The sequence below is a fragment of the Adiantum capillus-veneris genome, chromosome 30 (genome assembly GCF_014529385.1).
Source record: "Adiantum capillus-veneris isolate H3 chromosome 30, ASM1452938v2, whole genome shotgun sequence".
In the NCBI taxonomy this organism is placed as follows: Eukaryota; Viridiplantae; Streptophyta; class Polypodiopsida; order Polypodiales; family Pteridaceae; genus Adiantum; species Adiantum capillus-veneris.
Window position 1 is genome coordinate 71,576,252 of NC_140960.1, and position 25,299 is coordinate 71,601,550.

Genomic DNA, 25,299 nt, shown 5'->3' on the forward strand with positions numbered 1-25,299 from the left:
GCTGACTAGCGTTCCTCGTAGCACCACTAGCTACTCCTCCAGGAGTCACTCAAGTGGACACTCCTCGCTTCGGGGCTCAGACTCCAGTGGAGGCACCTAGCGTCCGTACCCCCGTTGACACGCTGCTAGAGACCCCTGTTGAGACACCCATGTTACGCGTCAGTGGCAAGAGGGCTTGCCTTACTCCGTCGACTTCAGCGGCGGCATCATCTTGGATGATGAAGGCAAGAAGGTGATTTCGCGCATGCGCGGTCTTTGCTCTCAGGTGTTTAGACACTACATACTAAACACCTGGAGTGAAGTACCGAATGAATTAAAAGACAGAGTAATCAGCATGCTTCATGACGAGTTTCCCGTTCCAACACGGGATGACCGCTTCAATGAAGATGTGATGAAGGTTCGAATGCGCGAATACTGCAAGCATAAGCGTTCCAAAGTGCAAAAAGCAACCAAGCATGGGTGAAGCAGACCAGATTGGCTGGCCAAAGAAGATTGGAAGCATGCGAAGAAAGAAGCGCGCGAGAATCCCGACAAGTGGAAGCAACAAAAGGAGGTAGCCAGAGCGCGAGTAGAGGCAGGGAGTTCGCACCACTTGGGGAGCGGCGGGTGGGCATCATTTGAGGCTGATTTTGTAAGTGTTTTCGTATCTATGTTTGATAGTTTAGGGTTTATGGGATTTGAAATTCTAACATAATGGATTCTTTGTATGTTTTGATAGTGGTCGTTTATAGGACGTGATCCCGCACCGTACAAGTGTGAGTACGCAGGCAGGAAGGGCATAAACGCCGTTATAGACATCTTGAGTTCTCGCGGCGGCATGGTTAGTATTAGGGTTTATTCTTTTCTATTTATTGTATTTTTTCATAAACGTCGCTATATTTTTATACTTACAAAAAGCTGTCTTATTGTTTTTTTTTGCAGAATCCGACAGATACCCCGCTTCGACGCGATGAGACGTCTGATTAGACGATGTCAGTTTAGCCATAGCTAGATAGCATTAGTTTCTTTTTGTCATAGATTATGTATCATGAGACGACTTTTATATGTCGTTTTGAAAACCCTGTATATTTTTTAAATAATGACAATGGTTTGTAACTATTACATTTGCAAAGATTAACAATCAAGTGATTTTGCCTATGTGTACAATTGTCATTGATTTACTTTCATCAATTCGCGCTTGTCATATTTGTATCTTTATTTTGCAAACAATACGTACTATGGATGATGGAGTTAATGATTATATTGTCTTGTGGGTGACTATTTTGGGTCTATATTTACCTTTGCACTTTTTTTCAAAGGTAAATAGACAAATGAAACATTCAATATGGTTGATGGGTGGCAGGGCATTCAATGCCCTTCCACCAGATTTTTTTCATCTCGAGCGTCGCTATGACCGTCGCTATATTAGGCTCTGCAGCGTTGCTATAAGCGTCGCTATTGATGGCCCTGCAGCGTCTCTATAGCTGTGGCTATATAGCGATGTTTATAGCGACGCTTATAGGGACGTCCCCGTATCGACGCTCATAGCAACGCCGGGGGTTATAAAAACCCAGTGTATTTCCATCGCTAAAAGCGTCACAAGAGCACACAACCTCTTGTAGTGTGAAAACACTGAAAGACACAAAGAAGGAAGGCAAAATCACATATATGGGCACCCCTGAAGTGCTGACGAGAGTAGCATATCATGCTATTGGAATGGATGATAATTTGCCGCTAGCCCCAGATCAGAAAACTTGGATTGTTTTTGTGCAATCTTCTCCAAGAACTACGCGTTCATCAAAGAGAGTATATAAGTCGGATGAAGAATCTACAGAAAGCTCCCACAAAGCTCATAGCAGTGAGAGCTCGAACAACGAAGAAAGGCGGGTAAGAATTGAAGAAATTAAGAAGAAAGCAATCGCGCACACCAAGAAGAACCTCAGCAAAAGAAGGCTAGATTTGAAAGAGAAAAGCAGACTTATGAAAGGAGCCGCCAAGATGCTAGCGAGGACCCTGAAAGGTGGGTTCCAAGAGATATAAGGGGACCCAGAACCAAGAACCCTACAAGAAAAGGAGCAGAGGATCCCAAGGATTTTCTTGAACGCATGTATGTAAGGGCAGAAGTCTTAAAGCTGAAAGAAGCTCAAGAAGCTGAAAGGAAAGAAAAAGAGGAAGCGGCTGAACAACAGAGACAAGCAGAGGCTACTGAACAAGGTGAGTCACATCACGACTAGGGGTATGTGTCTCCAAAATCCACTTGACCCACTACGGAGGAGCAAGCGGACCATCCCATGCCAAGCCCAAACCCTTCACCAACAGCTAAACCCAATGAGGGTGAGGAAGCCAAGGAAAAAGAGCCTGAGCAACAGGCAGCAACAAGTTTTGAGCAGCCAAAAGATACAGAACAAACTAAAGATGACCCTTCTACGAGAACCCAACCAAAAACAACAGAGGCATCCACAAAGCCTCAAGCAAGAGATGCAGCCGAGGCAACCACAATGCCTCAAGGAGGAGAGGTAGAACCCCCGCCACAACCAGAACACCACCTAAAGAGCCACAAATCGAAATGGAAAAAACCTCTAGACAGGAGATTGAAGAATGGAAAACAAATGACAAAGTCATCATGCAAGTCAATGAATATGCCAACTAGATGCAGCTAATGACATAAAAAATGCGAACAACATCACTTAGCCGCAGTGCTAAGGCTAGGGAGCTTGAGCTAGTCATTGATGCTCTACAAGGAGAGCTAGATGACAGGATGAACATAATTTCAGATCTACAAAGACTGATCAAAGAGCTAAAAGATGAAGGAGAACAACACCAGGTTGCAAAAGAGAAGCAGCAGAAAGAAATGGAAGAGCTGGGAGAGCTTCTAACAAAGTTATCCGATGCCTGCAAAAGCAAAGATCAACAACTGACAGAAGTAAGGTCCAATGAACTTCTAACCACCACTCTGTCAATACAAAAGATCCAAGTGCATCTTGATGTAGCAAATGCTTCTCTGCAGTACTCAGAGCAAAGATCAATGATCAAGCAACCTTTTTGAGACAGATAAGAGAGAACCTGCTGTCGCTTTGATCAAAGGTACATATGAAGTCTATAAGACTTTGGAAAAGAGAAACAAGGATCTCGAGCTAGAGCTGAAGCTAGAACAATCACAAAGACAAGACCTTGCACTGATGCGGGTCCAAAGAGAAGAGAAACTGCTCAAAGAGATAGCCGAATTAAAGAGAGTCAATCAGCTCTGTTGAGGGAGGGACAACCAGAACATCAGGAAGAAGTAGGTACCTCTGAACAACTAACTAGTGACATACCCTCAGTCTCTTTTGCTGAGATGGAAACACAGCCGCTAGAAGGACTGGCAGGAGAATTAGACATTCAAGTACCACTCACTGAAGCTGAGCAAGTTCCCATGGTCCAGCTTTCTAAAGTTGAGGAAGATGCACTAAAGAAGCAAATTGCCCAAGAAACATATGCTGAATGGAAAGAAGCAATGGATTGGGAGTTGAGAGTTCTCCACTCGGTAAATGTAACTGAACTCACTCCCAATCAAATCAATGCTCAATGGCATCAACAATCAATGCCATACCCCTTGATCAAAGTGGAGTTACTACAGGTAAAGGAAAGACTATACAAAGATATGCGGGCAGAAAGCCTAGAGGATATCCACCCCAAGTGGAGAAAGAGCTGGTTGAACAAGAATTTGAGATATCTCATTCTGCTCACAAAAGCACCTGCAACACTACAGAAAGACCCAACATTCTGTCCTGTACCAACGGTAGGACCTGGTAGGCATATGAAGCACTAAAAAAGAAGAGGCCGACATGGCTGAACTATCCATGACTACCAGCTCCAGAGTATGGGCCGACAACAGAGGAATACATGGTGAAAACCCTAACGGGCGCCATGACTTTCTTCAAGAGCCTTCCTGACCTCTCATGTGCCATACTGTACAAGATTTGCAAAATGTTGCTCACCTGCATTCAAGCTTTTCACGAGCCAGAGCAAGCCGAAGCACCATGGATGTCTTTCCTTGAAGACAATAAAGGTCTGTGTTATGACCTAAGTGGCCAGCCTTCAGAAGAAGTCCTTTACTGCTTCTACGCCTGGTGCATGTATTACCCTCTAGCAATATGTTGGCGTTTGAGAAAGCATTCTGTACATGTTTCTTCACTTGGCAAATGAAGATATTTGGGCCAGTGATAAGTAACCTTACATCCAGATTTGTTGGCTATTCAGCCATTGAACTTAAAAACAGAGTCACCATGGAGTTCTTGCAAGTTCCTGACAAAGGAAGAAGACTCAGATATGAGAAAGCACTACATCCGCTTAAAGACCGCCTCGCCAGCCGCTGTCAACCCGAAGACTACTTCACTCCATGAAGCTGTGTCAAGGGATGACACAGTCAAGAAGGGGGGGAATATTAGCAGCAAGCTAATTTGGATAACTTGAATAACATTTTTCGGAGCTTTTATTATAGAAACACTTATTATTTTGATGATTCGAAAATGTTGTAACTCCTATTTTCCAGATAAACAGTGTAATTAATGAGCCGAGGCTGCAAGCTTCTAGATTGTATCAACCTGTCTTTAGTTAGAGCTCCCAGATTATTACTTTTGACCACAAAAACCTTGGCTAAGGTATAGAAGCCATTTTTTGTAAGTATTTTATAAGTTTTTGATAATAGAAACACAGCGTGAGCTAACGACGCTCACTTCTCTTCTTCTCGCGCTTCCTACTCTCTTCCCGGTTGTCACATGGCAGTGCCGTATGTTGCAATACAACCGCAGGTAAGAGCTATACGCATTGACGTAAGCATTTCATGGTAATCCGGCTTTTGGCGTTGTCGACCCACGAAGTTACATCTGCGTGTTTTATGTATGACAGAGAGGACATATATTCACAACACTACACGTTCCAATTGCACAAGCGCGACTCCAGCTTGACAACATTGCAAGGTTCGTTATCTGGATCCAATTTCTCACGCACATGCGTTTGCTTAGCGCAACACATCAACATTGTGCGGCACGGCACGGCCTCCGTTTCTTATAATTTTCTAGAGAGACCACAGTGCAAACTCTCCACCATACTTTTGTATGGCACCTCTGTATGATGTGCAGCGTATACTTTGCACTTTCAATTTGATCATTGCAAGAGAATATGTTTAACTATTTACATTGCTTTTTGGTAGCTCGAGTCAAATAACGGCGTGTAGATTGGACAATTGAAAAGAAACATTACAACATTGCAGGTCAGTAAAGCACCTCAATTACTGTTGCAGCTCATTCATGCTTTATCTATTTGCTTGTTTTAGAATTTTTTGCATTACTTCCTTTGCTTTGGTTTTTTTGGATCTCATTATCAAGACTATACACTTGATGTTGATCAACATCTGCACATGTTAGTTACACACGCAACTCTTTACATCGGTTGCTAGCCAATCCATGTGATGTATCACAGTAGTGAATGCATGTGGTGTATCACAGTAGTGAATTCACACTCTAAATAATTGATACCATACTAGGTGTTGAAATAATTGATGCCATACTATATATGTCCTTATTTCTCTCGTACTAGGTGTCAGTATGAAATTCTCAAAACCTAGAAGATTACAATCCAAGCATCAATAAGCTAGGGAGCAAACTATATCCAACTTGAAACTAGCTTACCATCTATATGCTAGGTATGGTTTAAAATTATTGCATTGTATAAAGATTGGGCCTAATTTCATCATAAGTAGGAATTTAAGCTTCAAAATCATAAAATAAGTAAAGGCGGGGTATTGGGACATCATTACTAAGCATTTAGATGCATTCAGGGTCTAAAACGACTAGGTCAAAAACTCACTACTGTAAATAATCATGATTTTTTCACTTGACCTAAAGTGAGATTTGAGACCATAAGCATGCATGCTTAGGTCTTATAAACATGTCTTAGAAGTTTTGTAACATTTGGATGTCGTTTGATGCTGTAACGGATGTGATTTGTTTGCTGATGAGTGACTAGCTTTTGGTGATTTCTGTCATTTGAGTGTAGCTTAAGATAGATGCGAGTTGTTTGTTGTTTTCCAAGAGATTGACAACCTCTTGTAGACTCTATGCACTAGTCAAGTCAGCTTTGTCCCATGGATTGACAATTATATTGGTGGTTCTCGCTATGTCTGCAATCAGATAGAAGTAACGTTAGACACCCGTCCCACAACATCGTACCCAGCTTGGGACCCAAGGATCGCCCGTATGCCGAATCCGATGCCAACATCCATTCCACATGCAGTCCCAAGAGCACCTATCCCCACTATACCTGCTCACTTGGGTGACTTGGTAACGTTTGCTCACTCAAGCTATTAGTCGATCTATTGCTAAAAATATGCATAACACGCCTGATAGAGACCCTAGAAGTAAGGCAGTACAAGTGGCCAAGCTCATACAAAAATACAGTGGGGACGGGGATGCTAGAAAGCATATCGAAGTATTTGAACATATATGCGATTTCCTAGGAGAACACAACGAACTACATAAGAGCAATGCTTTAAGCCCGACTTTGAGTGGGAAGGCTGGGGATTGGTAAAAGGCCCTAAGGATGGAAGAGAAAATGATTTACCCTACTCTTAGGAGACCATTCTTGAAAGAGTACATACGAGAGGGAGTGCTTTGGGGTGTAGCATCTCAGCTCCAGAAAGCCCAATGAGAGGAAGGGGAGTTCGTGAGAGACTTTATTAGTCGCTTGAAGCATTTGAATTCTTATTGTAATCCAAATGAGCGCTTCAATAATAATCAATTGCTTGATAGATTCATTAGGGGACTACAACATGAGGATATCTACAATGGCCTAGTCATTAGAGGTATCACCACTTGGGAAGCAGTCACCACCAATGCAATCCAATTGGAAGACAATTCAATGATTCGAGGAGAAAGAGTGTCTATTGAGCCTAAATATACAAGCTCGCAAGCATTGGGGCATGATCCAATGATCATAAAGGCTATTGTTGAAGAGCCAAAGATATTTGAGATGAATTTAGCACATTTCACCAAGGCCATTCAAGAAAGTCTTAAAGATAATCGTGCCTCACAAAACAATCATATGTATCCAAGAAGGGATCAACAATGGTGCTCAATTTGCTTTTGTTTGCATAACACTAGTGAATGCCCTACATTTAGAGTAAAATTAAATGGGAATTGCAATGCATGTGATAGGTACGGTCACCAAGCTAAGGATTGTATAATGTTCAAACGTGTGATGGGGAATAGATCACCCTTGGCCTAGACGAATTCACCTTGGGTTCTTGCATTGATGCTTGCCCCACTTATTGAGAAACTATCGCAACATATGGTTCCTAGAGCCCAAAATGTTGCTCAAGCTACACCGCTACCACCTCTAGTGCTAGGACCGTGCATGCGCGCGCGCGCGCACACACACACACACACACACACACACACACACACACACACACACACACACACACACACACACACACACACACACACACACACACACATGCACACATGTATACTTTCTTAGGTTTCCTTATTGCGTTACTAGTTTTCTTGGGTCTGCTGCTCCTTGCTTGGTTGATTGCAGCATCTTTCTCACAAAACCATGGAGCCCATGCAGGGAATACACCTTGCAAGCTGTGCTATTCTCCCCCAGATGGTCTCTCTATCTCTCTCTCTCTCTTTCACACACACACACACACACACACACACACACACACACAAACCTTTTAGCTTATGACCACCATATTTTGGATGCACTTCCCTCCATCCTCCTCTTCCAGTGATCACTTTGATGGATCTACTTACAGGAGCAATGCTCTCAGTTTGTCGCTTGTCATCAACAACATACCTAGTATGCTCACTAGCATGTGTTGGCATTAGGGTTGTAGAGAAATGCACACAGCTCGGAGAAGACGAAGGAAGCTCAAGGCACACAATAGAGAGTGTGTTACTTAGTGTGCAATGGAAAGATAGATAGCCCTAGAGTGATGGGTGTATATACAATGCTCAGGGGAAAAAACCTCCTAAAGAGGGAAAAAATGCCCCGGCGGTCCTAGTGTGTTCACACACATCACTACCACATGTATATGGTGATAAATCCCCCCTGGAGTGATGCGGTGAATGAGAGATAGCACATGAGTAAAGGGAAGTGCAATGCTCTGAGGACACGATCAGTCCACAAAGGGGAGTAAGCCCAAAGCTTTGCGGAAAGCTTCAAGCTTCTCACAAGACAATGCCTTTGTGAAAAGATCTGGAAGGTTGTCTTGTGTTGGCACATAAGCCAAGCTGATCTCTCCTGCTGAGAGCCTCTCCTTGACATAGTGGTAATGCACCTCAATGTGCTTTGTGCGAGCATGAAAGACTGGGTTCCTCGCAAACAACTGCCAATGTGCTCTGACTGTTAGTGTAGATAATGTTGGCAGTGTCCTGACACCCAAATAAGCCATAAGGCGTATGAGCCATACACACTCAATCGTAGTTGTGAAGACTGCCTTGTACTCAGCCTCACAACTTGAAGTGGCCACAGTAGGTTGCTTCTTGCTGAACCATGATATACATGAACTGCCAAGCATGAAACAAAAACCAATTGTGGACACTCGCATGTCAAAACAACCAGCCCAATCTGAGTTCGAAAAAGCATGTAAGTCTAGCGGCAATGATCCCTCCTTGGGATAAAACATGCCAAGATGTAAAGTGCCACTAAGGTAGCAGAAAATCCTCTTGACAGCCTGCCAATGCTTAGACCCTGGGCTATGCATAAATCTGCTGACCTGTGAGACTGCAAACTGAATATCCGGTCTTGTGTTGCATACATAAATGAGGCAACCAACAACAGTTTGGTAAAGAGTGACATCAGCAGGATCATCAGCATCATGTAGACTCAACTTCAAACCTGTTTCCATGGGAGTGGCAATAGGTTTGCAATCCTCAAGGCCAAACTTACATAGCAATGTCTCTATGTAACTTTTCTGACACAAGGCAATACCACCATCACACTACTTAAACTGTATACCCAAGTAATGATGCAACAGCCCCAAATCTTTCATCTTGAAAGTAGCATTCAAATTAACCTTAAATTCAGCAATATGTCTCTCATTTGGTCCAGTGATCAGCAAATCATCCACATAAAGAACCACAAAGAGAAGTACATCACCCTCATGCTTTACATACAATGTGCTTTCTGTTGGACTGTTACGAAAGCCTCGTTTTACCAAATGAGTTTTAGCTTTCTCATACCAAGCACGAGGAGATTGCTTCAACCCATACAAAGCCTTCTTACATCTGCACACTTTGTCCTCTTGTCCTTTTATGACAAAACCGCGAGGCTGCGTTACATAAACTACCTCAAATATGTCACCATTCAAGAAAGCAGTAACAATGTCTGATCGATGTACTTCCCAACCAAAATGAGATGCCAATGCACATAGAAAATGCACAACAGTTATACGACAAGTGGGAGCAAAAGTCTCTTCATAATCTATGCCTTTTTACTGTGCATAACCCTTTGCAACAAGTCAAGCCTTATGGCGATCGATCTCACCATCCGACTTGCGTTTCAACTTGTAAACCCACTTTGTACCAATGGCCTTTTTGCCATGAGGCAAATCACATAAATTCCGTGTGTCATTTCCGAAAAGTGCATCATATTTTGATTGCATGGCAGCCATCCAATTTTTTGAATTATGTGCTTCATCAAAAGATAGAGGCTCCTCAACGTCATGTAAGCTAGACACAGCCAAAGCATAGCAATTTGATGCATAAGATCCATGGCGAGATCCTGAACGGGTACGACTAGACAAAGGTGCATCCAATTTACTGTCACGCAAAGTGTGCACCAACCATTTTGGCATACCTCTAGCCTACTCATTTTCAGCCCTTTACTCATTTTCAGCCCTTTCCTCATCAAGTACATCATGTACATATGCATCAGTAATTAGCTGATTTGTAACATTTTCAGAAACCCCCATAGGTTGTCCATTTGCCTCATTGGAACTTACATTCATATTTCCACCACTAAAAAGAGGCAACAAAGTGTCATAAATGTCCTCTAAGCTTACATTATTGTCTCTAGTACATGACAGCAAGGGCTGAACAGAATCTTCCACAAACACTACATCCCGTGAAACCAGAATATTTTTGTTTGCTGATGATACAACCTGTAGCCTTTGCTTTCAGCACTATAACCAACAAAAATACATTTGATAGCCTTATCATCCAATTTTCTGCGCTGCACTTGTGGCACCAAAGCATATGCCAAATAGCCAAAAACACGCATGTGCTCAATAGAAGGCTTTCTATCATGCCATGCTTCATATGGAGTAATAGACTGCAAAGCTTTCGTAGGACACCTGTTAAGTACATAAGTGGCACACATGATGGCCTCAAGCCAAAAAGAATGCGGCAAAGCTTGACTTTTGACCATACATCGTGCCAATTCCGTCAGTGACCTGTTTTTCCTCTCAGCAACACCATTTTGTTGAGGTGTATAAGGCACTGTACATTGGTGTTTTATCCCACGACTAGCTAGAAATGCATTAAATTCATGAGACATATACTCCCCCCCTCGATCGGAATGGAGGGTGCCCATAGTACATTTCGAGACATTTTCAGCCATAGCCAGAAATTGTTTGAAGCACATAAAAACTTTGGACTTTGCTTTAAGCGGAAATACACATGCATGCCTGGAGTAATCATCAATGAACGTCATGAAGTAAAGGTAATTGCCCAAGGACGGAGTTTGCATGGGCCCACAAACATCACTATGCACAAGCTGCAACCTGCATGTGGCCCGAACTGAACCATCCTTTGGAAACTTAGAACGCTGCATCTTACCCAAAATACAGCCTTCACAAACATGTTTGACAGGTGCTTCAAGAGGTGGCAAAGAAGCAACCATATCAGATTTCTGCAAACACAGCAAACTGGCAAAATTCAGATGATCAAAACGCGCATGCCAAAGTTTTGCATCTGAAATAGCCTTTGAATCTGCAATAGCATTTGCAAAATTTTGTCCACACTTGTCATACAAAGTGAGCTTATACAGCCCACGACACAAAAGGACAGATGCAACAATTTCATCACCAAAACTGAGATCATGAACTGTACATCTGTCATCCACAAATTTGACTATAAGTCCAAGTCCAGCAAGTGCGAATACAGACAAGAGATTCTTATTGATCCCAGGTACATAAAGTGCATCAACAAGTGTGAAAGAACTGCCATTTGCAGCAATAAGCACAATCTTTCCACCTCCCTGAACCGGATAAGAGGCATTGTTGACACAAGTGACTGAATTCCCATGAGGGATAGACTCGAGAGAGGTGAACAATTCACGATGTGAGGTAATTTTGTTTGTAGCACCACTATCAAAATACCACACATGTGATCTGCAGAAACTGACAAGCATGCATCATGGACAAGAGGATTGTAAGTGTACTCTATGCTAAAAGCCCATTCTGCATCAACATCAGCATTACAATCTCCTTTTACAGAAGACTCAACAATGGCTGCATTTGTAGTGGAACCACCCTCTTTCTTCTTAGCCTCTTTGGCCTTCAACTTAGGACACTACTTGATCAAGTGATCATTAGCTTACAATAATGGCAACGCATTTTCTTTTTTCCCTTATCACCAGAATTTCAGACGAATTGCTGCCAGCAGAAGTATTAGGAACAGAAGTTTTACCACTCACATCAGAACCATAAGAAGTGGCGGCATTGCTGTTACCACCCTTTCTTTGAGAAGCAATAAAAGCTTGTTCAACTGCACGCTGCCTAGTCTTGTTTTTTCTGGAAAGTGACGCTTGCAACAACAATGTGCATAATGCATCAAACTTGACAACTTTAGGATTTCCTTGGGTCATCAGTCTCCAAGTACTAGCAAAAGTCTGGTAGGAATCTAGTAAGGCATCAAGAATAGTCTGCACAAGGGAACTGTCTGAAATGACTTCACTAGCAGAAATAAGTTGCTCATTAATATCTTTGACAACAACAAGGAAAGTTTCCATATCATCTTCCTCATGCATAATCTTCGACTCCAGCTCTTTACGCAGCAAAGCATTTTTAGCCTCATTGCGACTTGCATAAAGACCAACCAATATATCCCAAGCCTATTTTGCAGATTTTGCTGAACGGATGTGAGGAACAATGGTGCGCTCTACAGACAACGTAATCAATGCATGAGCCTGCACATCCTTTACATCCCAACGAGATTGTTCTGTCGTAGGCAAAACAACTCTAATAGCAGCAATCCTTGCAACAAGACCTGCAACATCCTCAACATCGCCTGCTTCCTCAGAACCAGAACGTACATCAATGCCCTGCACAATATTCCAAATGCCCTTTGAAACAAGAGCATGTTGCATCATGTAAGCCCACATAGGGTAAGTGTCCCCATCCAACCTGTCCTCAGCAGCAAACATCTTGAACACATCTGTGTTGTTGTCAGCCATGATAAATGCTACACCTAATGTGAAAACTGCCCGAAAAGAGGAGAAACGAAGCGGGAACAACACGTGCTATATAGCACAAACCGTAGAATACTATAAGGCACCTGTTATGCAAAAAATGGCATTAACAAAAAATTTGCTTAAAATGACGAAATAGCTTGTGCAGCTCTGTCTGTAGTGGAAACAGAGGCTGAAATGAGCCCAGATAAAAAATATGAGCAAACTAAGCTCTATGAGATGTCCCAAAATTTTTGTCGACCTGCGAACGCTTGCCAAACCTCACTGTAATCGAAGAAAGTGAGCAGGCGTACGCTGGAGCAGCTGGCGATTAAGCCCGGAAGGACGTAACATGCTCTGATACCAATTGTTGGAATTAGGGTTGTAGAGAAACGTACACAGCTTGGAGAAGACGAAGGAAGTTCAAGGCACACAATAGATCAGAGTGTGTTACTTAGTGTGCAATGGAAAGATAGATAGCCCTAGAGTGATGGGCGTATATACAATGCTTGGGGGAAAAAACCTCATAAAGAGGGAAAAAATGCCCCGGTGGTCCTAGTGTGTTCACACACATCACTACCACATGTATATGGTGATAGCATGCTGAGTATATTGTTGAACACAAGGTTTATGCTAGTTAGAATTCCTAAATATGCTGGCTATGCTATATAATATAATGAGTATGCTAGTTAGCATGTCTAGTAATCTACCTATCATAAAGAGTAAGTTGGTTAGCACAATATGAATGCTAATTAACACCCTTAATGCAAGTTAACATACCTAGTATACTCACTAGCATGCTGAGTATGCTATTTAAAACAAGGTTTATGCTAGTTAGCATTCCTAGTATGCTGGGTATGCTGTTTGGCATAATGTATATGATGGGGGCCCCGTATCCAAGAGTCACCCCTATGAATCATATGGGTTGTGAGCCAACTGGTGCTTGTTTGGAAGGCTGTGAGGAAGATAAAGACCCTAATATTTCTTATGGGATGAATGCAATTGAAGAGTGTCCACAATACTTCGTGGAGCACTATTGGGGATAATGCAAACCTATTTATCAAGTAGTTGTTCTTGCAGCAAGAGGCCAAAATATAAATCTCAGTACTAAGAGACCACCTCTTCAATGCTATGAGTGTGGAGGTACACATCATGTAGCTGAGTGTCCTATTAGACTACAAAAGAATGCCATACTAGTGCATACCAATCAAGGGAGCACATCTACAATGCCGATACTCATGTGTAATCGATGTGGCATAGATCATTTGATTGCCCAATGTCCTAATAATCTGAATGCCCCAAGGATCACGCCATCGAACTTAATTGAGATTACTAAGGCGCCACCACAAAGTACACCAGTGGTACCAATAAATGTACTCACTCAATCGATGCTCCAAAACCAGAATTACATTCTTGAAGAAAGAGACATGACCTCAATCGCCCAATTCAAGAAGAAGAAGAAAACACGAAGGAAGAGATCACAAAAGGTAACGAAGTCAAACCCCAGTTCTGATGACCTACGAGATGAAGGCTTGACTGACATTGGAACCAGTAGCCTCTCAAAAGACTATAACCCACACGATTCGAAGTCGGAATCATCAATTGAAATTGACTCTGAGAACAAAGAATCTGAGTTAAATCTTGGTGCAATGTGGGGACAAACCATTCAAGGCCCAATGGTGGTACCCTAGATGACAATCTCTTGGAGACAAGAAGACACAAGTAGCGATTCATCTAGTGACTCTGCACTAGAGATCGGCCATAATAAAAAATTAGACAAGAGGAGTAAGCAATATAAGAGTCAACAATATCGAGCCAATGTACGTGCTAGGATAAATGAAAAGAAATCTAGCGCAGAATGGCTCAGTTATATGGGGGCATGTGATGCTCATCGAAGGTTGGTAGATAATTGGTGTGAATACCTTCAAAGCATCATGTGGTGCAGCCCACAACCCATTGACATTGCACAATTAAAGGCATCAAAGAATCCAAAGTTGATTCGTATTGTGAGGAGACGCAAAACCAAGAGTTAGCTCAACAATTAAGGGGAGTGGAAGCAAAATCACAGTCCACAACACAACAAGATCCCACGGACTTACACCCTGTACATAATCATTTCAAATCCTACACCACGGGGGAGCGTAATGTTGTGTATACAAAGGGCCAAAGAACACCTACCAATGGAAGTAATGGAGTCTATGATGGTCCGCACGATGATAGTTTAAGAAATAGAATTAGCGGACCCAAGTGAGGAGTCCAAACCTGTTTTCATTGCCCAAGACCTAACAGAGACTGAGGAATATGTTCTTAAGGATCTCCTTGAGGAATTCAAGGATATATTTGCTTGGACATACCATGACATGAAGGGCGTTCCACCTTCCATGGTGCAACATACAATTCCAATGATCAACAATGCTAAAATAGTCCAACAAAGACCCTACCCAATGAATCCTAAGTATGCAAAGATTATTAAGAAAGAACTCTAAAATCTTATCAAATGTGGATTCATATACGCTATTGAGCACTCAGAATGGGTATCTCCAATAGTTATTGTGCCAAAAAAGAATGGGAAACTCAGAGTGTGCGTGAATCTCAAGAAGGTTAATGTTGCCACTAGAAGACCATTACCCCTTGCCATATTCGGAACATGTGCTTGAGAGAGTCGCAAGAAGAAAGGAAGCTTATAGCTTTTTGGATGGATACTCTGGTTACAATCAAATCACGATTGCCCTAGAGGACCAAGCTAAAACCAGTTTTACAACTGAATTCAGAGTGTTCACATTTCATGTTATTGATTTTGTCTTAACTAATGCCCCTGCTACATTCCAAAGATTAATAAACACTAATTTTAGGGAATATTTAAGGGAGTTTTACGAAGATTTCTTAGATGACCTTTGTGTTTATTCTTCGTGGAAAGAACATCTATCATATTTACAAAAAGTGTTTGAAAGGTGCAGATTGTATTGCATCTCATTGAACCTTTTCAAATGCCAATTTTGGGTTAAGCATGGAGTCATTTTAGGACAGATTGTGTCCAAGAATGGAATTTTCACAGATGAAAGCAAAATTTAAACCAATGTTAATGTACCACCACCTACAAACTATAAGGGAGTCCAAAGATTCATGGGGCATGTTGGTTATTATCGACGGTTTATTTTAAACTTTGATGAGATAGCTCATCCATTGTAAAAGCTTCTTATCGAGTTTCACTGGACCGAGGAGTATGACCATGCCTATGAATTATTAAAAAGACCCTGACAAGTGCTCCAATCCTGCGAGTGTTCGATTGAAAAGTAATTTTCTGTGTGCATATTGATGCGTCAAAATTTTCTATTGAGTGTGTTTTAGCTCAACCAGGAGAACATAAATTGGACTACCCCATTATCTATGTAAGTCGCCAGCTGAAAGATACTGAGAGGAACTACACCACTACAAAGTGGGAAGGTTTAGCTATGATTTATGGAGTAAATTTTTTTTACTATTACCTTCTTGCCAACAAGTTTGTTTTTTATGTGGATCATCAAGCGTTGTTGTATCTCATAACAAACCGTGTTCCACGGGAAGAATTACACGATGGCTATTAATTATTCTTGAGTTTGATTTTATCGTTGTGGTGAGACCTAGTAAAAGGCATGTCATGGTTGATCATTTCTCTTGCATACCCAATAGTGAAGCCCCCATTGGAATCGATGATGAATTGCCCGATACTTCCCTATTTCTAGTCGAGACCATGCCTAAATGGAGTGAGAAGATTGTAAACTTTTTAGTTAATGGTTTTCCACCCAAGGAGCTTTGTAAGGATATAGCTCGAAAGCTAGTACAAGAATGTGTGCAGGTACTCCCTACAAGCTAGGGAAGGACAATATTCTTAGACAATGTGCTCGTGAGGATGAGTATCAGTACATACTGCAAGAAGCACACATGGGCATACCCGGAGGACATTTTTCAGGACAACTAACTGCTAAGAAGGTGTTGCAATCAGGCTATTGGTGGCCACCTTATTCAAGGATGCATCACTTTTTGCAAAGGGATGTGATGAACGCCAACGTCACAAGACCACACAACAGAAGGATATGATGCCCTTACATCATATTAAAGTGACCCAACCATTTGGAAAATGGGGTTTAAACTTTGTAAGCCCAATTAATCCGGTAGTCCATAACACCCAATCCCGATATATTATTGTTGCAACTGATTATGTGACAAAGTGGGCAGAAGCTAAGGAAATACGCAAGGTTGATGCAAGGTCAATTGCCAAATTTCTCTTTGAGAACATTATTACGCGATTTGGTTGTCCCTTTGAAATTGTGAGTGATAATGGAACTCATTTTATAAATGAAGTGATAAAGGAACTCACAACGTGATTCATGATATCCCACCATAAGTCGACACCTTATTATCCACAAGCAAATGGCCAAGCTGAGAGTACTAGCAAGACTTTAATCTCTATCTTGACCAAGACGGTAGAGGCTCATCGCACAGATTGGGATTTGAAGCTAACATAAGCTCTGTGGGCTTATCGTACTGCGTATTAAGTGGCTATTAATTGTACACCATTCAAGATGGTATATGGCCAAGAAGCAGTTTTGCCCTGGGAGTTTCCATTCCTAGTCTTTGAGTAGCTTCACATGAAGGTTGGGATGGTAGCCCTTTAGTTAAGCGTTTATATATCCTTGAGCGGTTAGATGAAGAGAGGCAATTGGCCGTGCAAAATGAACTTGTGGAGAAGAATAGGTGAAAGAAATGGTTTGATCGTCATTTAAAGACCAAGGATATCAAGGTTGGGGATAAAGTTCTTATGTATGGAGTGTGTAACAAGAAGAAAAAGTTAAAATATGCGGGAAAAGGACCATATAGAGTATGCAAAATCACCCCACAAGGTACACCATTCGTGTGGAAACTCTTGATGGAGTGGAAACCATTGCATTTCTTAATGGAAGTAAAGTTAAAAGATACTATGATCCTTTAGGACAGAAGAAGACAGCCAAGGCACAAGCAAAATTGAAAAAGATACAAGCTCAAGCCAAGGCTCATGAGCGAATAACGTGTTAGGCACCAACGAGAAGCCAAACTGGGAGTTACACATGCATTTCAAGTTGAATCAGAGGACAATTTGGTAGATTTTGACCGACCTCTATGATACCCCTTTGAGTTAAATAGAACCTATGCGAAAGTGCTATATAATGCTTTATCAGACACAAGAGCTAAACATAATTTGTTATCCTATGGAGTGTGGTGTCAGTTAGGAAAGCCGTCTTTATCCAAAAGTACCATCCAAGTCAAGGGTATTAACAAGAAGAAAACTACTGTCCTTGGAATCTTGCACACTCCTATCAGTTATGACAATGGGGCCGTAGCTCAAAGTTTTTTGGTCATGCTTGCGGGTGCTATGGAGGGCAACATAAACCTGGACGTAAGTGGGTGTCTACAACTAAGTGTACTATCGGTTGGGGAACTTAGAGTATCACGACCCAGAAACAAACTCTCAATCCTACCACTCAAGCGACAGTCCCCGAGTTATCGCCGCCTGAGGAAACACAGAATAGAACATTGCATATCCAAGCGGTTGAAACATAAGTCCCTATAGCACAACCCTCTAGATCTTCAACTTTTGTGGCTAAAACAAAGAATGAGGCACCCAAGACTTAGCGTGATTTGTCAAGGGAAACATACAAATGGGTCCCTAAAGCTTCGTTAACAACCACTTTTGATGCTCAATCTGGCTCAAAACAGAAGTCTCATAAGAGATGCCCCACTCGCCCCAAGAAATGTAAAGAAATGCTACGTTGGATTCCTAAGCGACTATTAGAATCCCAAGGCTACTATGACGGGAAATTTGGGTGCCTAAACATACCTTGTGTTCTCTCCTATCACCTACTGAAGATCCATGTAGGCTCAAATCCTGTAACTCCAAAATGATTTGAAGACCCTGGAAAGGAAAAAATCACGAAATGCTACACACCCGTTCCAGATCTAGTTTGGATACCGAAGAAATAATGATTTGTTCCACCTAGCTTAGAAACAAGAAAGTCGAATGAAGCTTCCACCTTTTCATGTAGTTCATATACAAAAATTCAAGCTTCGACACAACCTCCACCTACCATTGTACATATCCATACAAACAAGAAAGAATTTGCACCTCCCGTTGTAAGTTCACCACCTACAACAATGTTGCAAGTAAGATCATGGAAGAGTACCTTACCACCCTTGCAACTTGATGAAGCGCCTAGGGTGGTCAAAAACTATTGGTCAAAGACTTCACTCGTTACAACTTGGAATGATTGGTTTCAAAAGCTGACAAAAGCCTTCCAAAAAGTATGATCTATCCAAGGAGGGGGGGGGGGGATGTTGGTGCCATCCTTTGCTTGCTTCTCCCTAATTCCTCTCTGACCTCTTAACCTCCTAATCTTAGGGAATGTATATATATATCCATATACTAAAACCAAAAAGAAAAAAAGAAAAAAAAAGAGAGTAAAAGAGCAAGAGCTACCAAACAAGGAGCTTGCAAACAATAAAATCTGGTCGAGAACCAAAAACTCTTAGTGACACTTCATGCACAATGACACAACCCTTATGATATTTGCAAACTGACCAAAATATATCTGTATGTACAGATTTGGCTAATAAGTTAGAGTCATCCACTCCTACGTTGGGTGAGAGGTACCCTCTTTACTTTTCTCAAGTGTTTCACATGGTCTACCATGTGCTTACTTCTGAATGGGATTTGGTAGATACACTAGCGGGTGAGAAAATTTTTGCAAAATTAGAAAGGGTGATACGTCTCTTGACCACGATTGATCCCTACTCAGTAGAGAACGTCGCTTCGATTGCACAAGCTCATCCTCTTGAGCAAGATAAATATCCATGCCTAGTGGCCTTCTTAGTGAACCTTTGTGCATTTGATGATGAGGAAGATTTATATGATTTCATGGATGGAACACATGGTTTCACAGAGACTGACTATATTTATCTTGACGATGACGAGGATAGAGGTTTAAACTTAGGACTTCCAATCATCTATACAATATCCTATTTCCTTGACCCTATAGGGAGGTGCAGATAGATAAGTTAGGGCTCTTTATATTGTTTTTATTTTGTTCAATAAGGGTTCGTACCTCTTCCCGCTGATGTGCCTCTATAGGTGTTTCCTAGTGTGTACAAGAACACATTACAGTAGCTGGGCTTTCGTATATCAGGCAATCTTTTTCCATCCACTCATCGATCGAGCACAATGGCCATTACAAACAGGTGTTTCTTGTCCATTATCATTGCTTATTGTCTTATTGTAGTGGCCAGTGCTTTCTAGTGGGTTTAATTCCTCCTAACCTTTAGCTTAAGTATTATAATGGGTGTTTGCCTATTGTGATGAGTCTAGGAAGGGTAAGAATGTCAAAATGACTCCCCGAAGTTACAAAATATAAATGCAATGAAAGAAAAATGACCAAAAAACAAAAACAAATAGTGCCAACAATGTAAAACCTTAAGCTGAAAGAGAAATCCCGGTTTGATTTGATACTTCACTCACATGTATTTCCTCTGGTATTAGAGACCTAGAGGTTCCCAGTGTGGGCACTTTTCCTTGAGAAGCAAAAATCCCTAAGCATACAAAATAAGCACACACGTCAATTAACTTTGAATCAATGTGAACCAAAGAGATCCCAGAAGATCAATCAAGGCTCTACGTGGAAACAAAAATCTATCATAAAAACTTTGGGGGGTCAAATAAAGGGAACCATTTAGGCGATGGTTTCATGTGCAATTTCCTTTACCGTATCTTAACTAGCGGTCTTCTAGGTATAGCCCCTCATCAACCCTGATACATGAAACACTCTGCTCTTGCAATTAAAGAGCTTAATTGACCATAGAGAATCGAGAAGCTTTTCCATGGCGTTAATAGTTGATCTTTAGTGCCTATTGACAGTTAAACTAGCGACCCTAGACCTTTTGATTCATTAACCTTTACAAGTACTTATGTGTTTGATTCTATTTCATTTTAATGTTTATTGCTCAAAAAATTGTTTAATATTCTGTTACCAATCACTCTATGTGCTTGTTCACATATGATTTTTCATTATCCATGTTCTTATGAGAATGAAATTATTGTGCCATTTTGGTTGATTTTGCAATATTCGAGTGAAGCCAAAGAGTCGAGCTCTTGCGCAGGACTAGTGCACCCTCTTGTCGTATTATACTTCTTGATTGAGAGCACATCCATGGGCCACTACTCTCATCAAGATGTTTAACTACTACGAGACCAACCGCGTGGCCCCACCATGTTCCTACTTTCGAACACACCTTCCTAAATTTTGAGGTCGGACTTTACATCAAGAAGGGGGGCATGTTAACTTTGTTCATCCTCGTTATTATTATTGAGCTATGGGCCAGGCTTGTTGGCTCCACACATGTATTCATGGGTGATTTTTGATGATAGGCGCGCACCACATTTAGGGGAGAGAGAGAGAGAGAGAGAGAGAGAGAGAGAGAGAGAGAGAGAGAGAGAGAGAGAGAGAGAGAGAGAGAGAGAGAGAGAGAGAGAGAGAGAGCATACTAAATGTCGACCAACTGTGGGCGCACAAGTGTGATTGGGACGACTCACATATAAGGGCTTGTAACCCTCACTCTTATCTCATTATTGAATGTATGGTTTGCTTGCTCTCTTTCTCTGCAGCGTAGACTCCTGTTGTGTGTGAGTGTAAGTGCGAGTGAGGGTGAGCGAGAAACCTTACAACAGCAGCAAGGCGGTTGAGCAGCGGCGACGGCAGACTCCCTCTTCACGGCGGTGCAAGATTCCCGCAACGACAAAAAAATAGAGGTGATTCACACACCGTTGACTTCCTGAGCTTCCCTACACACGGGTTGTGTGTTTGCAGCCTTAGTGGCTCACACACAGCGCACAACAAGTCTCTTGCGATACGACATTTTGTGAAATGTTCATGGCTACAACTGGCATGCATATTTGAGGTGTATGCTCTCATAGAAGCTTTCACATCTGTGTATGTTTTTATAAATGCTTGATTGTGAGAAAGAGATTTCTCTAAGTAAAAATTGGAGCTAACTTGGCACACATAGCTTGGATAGAGCTTAAGCACATTCGCTAGTCATTGCTTGACTGTTGTAGTTTTTGGAATTGAGACCATTGCATTTATAGCTTTTCCCACTTTAGACTTACAGGCGTTTGGACTTTTGGTTTCCCATGGGCATGTTTGCTTCTCTTTGGGTTTTCAAAGAGATTTCTGTATCCATATGTTTGGCTTGATATATGAACCTTGTGGATTTGTGCATAGCCCAATTGGCTTCACATAGAGTTTACATACAAGTTTTTCCACAAGATTTGGCCGTCGTTTTGTGCATCAATTTATGTATTCTACGGGAGGATTTTCATACGGTTATGGTTATGCCTACACTGTGCAGTTTGGTGAGAACCTTTAACTACCATTCAACTCTTTTTTTTAACATATTAAATTCCCGTGGGAGTTGACTTGACTGCTTGCACCTTTTGGCGCTTATTTATGCATACACATTCCATCTATGTACGTCAAGTCTGGACGTTGTCATTGTATGTCATTTTGTGGAGCCACATATTGCCATTCTAGTCATTGCACTTGACTGGTGGTTATCATTTTTGGTTTTGGAGAGTTTTAGTGGTCGGGGTGATCTCACACTTCGGCATCTTTAGTGCGGTTTATGGTTGAGATTTTGATTGAGATTTTGCTTAGTTTATAGAGGAGACTCTGTTGGATTTTTCCCAAGATTTTGCGCCATAGTTTTGGTTTTACTACCATACACTTTTGATGCATATGTGAGCATTGGATTGACATATTGATCATTCCATTTTATTGTGGTGGAGTTGACTCTCCTGCTTTGATGCATATGCGGTCTATGACAATTTGACATTCACATTGATCAACTACGTGTGATGTTTTCAAGTCTACAGTGGATTCATGAGAGACATGGGTCTCGTTTTTGTCAATCTTTGAGATGTTGGCATTGTGGTCATACATGGCAAATTAGATGTTGTTGCTTTAGGCATATGAGGCAACATAGGAGATGTATGCAAAACGTACATGCAACTTTGACACAAAGTAGAGAGGTGGTTCAGATGGATGCGTATGCTAGTGACAGTGTTGTCACATTTGTCTCTAGTGTTCCTCTTGTACATAAGCCTGTGGGGGATGACACACTTTCTTCACAATGGGTACTAGATGATGATGTTGTTTTCCATGTCACACCATGTCATGGGTGGTTTAGCACATTCTCTAGTAGCATACTTGGTCATGTGCATCTTGGTGACGGTTCAACATACGCCATTCACGGTGCAAGAGACATATGTCTGTCATTATCTAGAGGTACATCATATATACTACATCATGTGCATTATGGTCCTTGGTTGAGAACATTGACGATGTAGGAGACATTTACCTATCATTGTCCAATGGTACATCATATATGCTACCACATGTGTGTTATGTTCCTCGGTTGAGATAAAGTTTAATATTAGTGAGACAACTAGCAGACAATGAATATCGAGTCTTGCTTCAGGTGTAGTCTTTCCATGCATTGCGGATCACTAGTCATTGTGAGTGGCTTGGTCTATACTATGCATGTGCGTGAGGATACAAGTCCGTTTGGTTTGATTTTTTTGTAGATGTGTTAACGAGAGATGAGACGTGTCTCTTTCATAGATAATGACCTCCAAAGTGATGTGCACGACACATCTGTAGATGCAAAGTTAGAGCGGTCATTCTCTAACGAGACACAATAGATTGATCCTCCTAAGACAGAGTTGCCTCCTACGATTGAGACAAGTGATATGGAGTTTCATTTTATATGATCATGCTAGAGGTTGATATGGTGATGCTAGGACATGTGGATCCAATCCCTATGGATGATGAGGGAGCAAAGAGTACCCTGGAGTGAGGATTGACATATCCATACGTGACTCATTCTGATGGATACTTTGATGCATTTAGCATTGAAGCGCCTGCCACACTGATAGATTGGCAGAGGTCACACATGCCCAGAGCATTGATAAGGTTGCCACTAATAGGCTCACAGAGATCATGCATTTATCATGAGCCTTTGAGAGTTTCATGTACAACCTTCTAGTGTCGAGAACCGAGATAGCAAGTATAGTGGAAATGTTTATAATTGGGGTTGTGAGTTGTGTGGTGAGTGACACTAGCATGATGCATTATGGATCTATGTAGGCCATTATGAGATGGTTGCAAGATATGCATGCACATTCTAGCAGAGATACGCTTTTGCACATTACTAGAGTCTGTACAATGGCATGCATATATTTTGATAGAGCTAGGGAGCATAGGCTGAGAGCAAACTCTCTCTCTTCTTGTAAAACCTACTAGGTCCTACAATAGGTCCACTTATTGCTCGTCGGCACAATGCATTCTCTTAATCTTTATATGAAAGAATAAGGAGTGCTCTCACCACTTATGAGGCAAAGCTCCACCCTACATTGTGTGTCCATCTCCTTGCTCACACTGAATGCACATGCACCTCAATCCCTTCATAATTGAGGTGCATTTGGACTTGATGGACTTCAACTTTTTGATGATCATACACTCTAAGTTGGTGCTTTCTAAGTTGTACCACTTCATCAAGGGACCTTCTATCACTTTATTCAAAACTATATTACATTGTGTTGCAAAGAGCTCTCACCTTGTAATTTGAGTTCTTTTTTTGCATCTAAGGACTCAAATCTACGATTGTAAGTGCTGCTTTAATTTTACTTTTTTTGTGATTAAGAAATGTTTTTTGGGGCACGTTTTAAAGAAACTGATGGATTGAGAGGTAGACTTGCATTACAAAACTTTGTGGGTAATGTCTCCTTGTCGCAAGCTCTTGTGATAAGCATCATCTCTTTGTTGTTTTGAGTACCTGCAAGCTATAAATTGGACTATTTGAAAGGTGTGAATGGGATCCAATTCATTAGTTAGCTCATATATGCCAATTCCCACGCTCCATGGACATCCATTAGAATTCCAAAAACACATTCACAAATGTGAGTTGGTCTTAATCTTTTGCTTCTCGGGACTCTTATGCTTTGTGGTGGAGGCCTTATATGTATTTTTCATTCTGTTAAGCACGGATATCCTACTTGCGTGTAGGGGTCCCTCTGCAAAATGGGCTCGTTCAACAAAATTCACTTGCAAACCACTATAGTACAAAAACAATGAGTGTGAGAAAAAGACTCTCTTTAGAGAGTTATTTTGGTAAGAGTCTTTCGTTGGTATATTGAAAGGACTCTAACTTTACATCTCTTCTTTGCACATGTATATAACATACCACAAACAAACAAGCATTAATGTTCAAAAAGTACCTAACATGATAGGGCAATGTTGAAAAACATCTCTTGTATAAAAATTTTGTATAAAAATCTCTTGAATGAAACTATATTCATAATGAAAGTGGGGTAAAAGAGGCATCTTTTAGTATGTATTATGAAAGGAAATCCATGGAAGGCCTCATTTACATCCATACAAACAACATAACAATTTCTTGGTGTTGATGTGCTTCATAATTTTCATACATGTCATTAACATAAAATTGCGGATTGGTTTTAAGTGGATTAATTGACGGAAGTATTCTTTAACAAATCTATAGTGAGAAGTCAGGCTTGCCCCAACTATCAAGTTTGGTACATCTACTATCCTTACATCACCTTAGCATACTACCTTGGTGATTTTTTAAAAAACCATTGCAGTAAGTAAATCATTGTGAAATGAGATTTGCAATACTCTTTTCAACATTTCTTCTTATTATAAACCAAAGCTTATATAGTCTTGTTTCATCTCATATAGTGTGGCAATTTTCTAAATGCAAAAACCCTTTTTTGTGACGCTCAAATTATCCAAATAAGCAGAA

At 41.2% G+C, this 25,299-nt stretch overlaps 1 pseudogene; it reads left to right on the forward strand.

Moving 5' to 3' along the window:
• The first annotated feature begins 455 nt into the window (after nucleotides 1–455).
• On the forward strand, nucleotides 456–966 carry LOC147418172 (uncharacterized; annotated as a pseudogene).
• The last annotated feature ends 24,333 nt before the right edge of the window (nucleotides 967–25,299 follow it).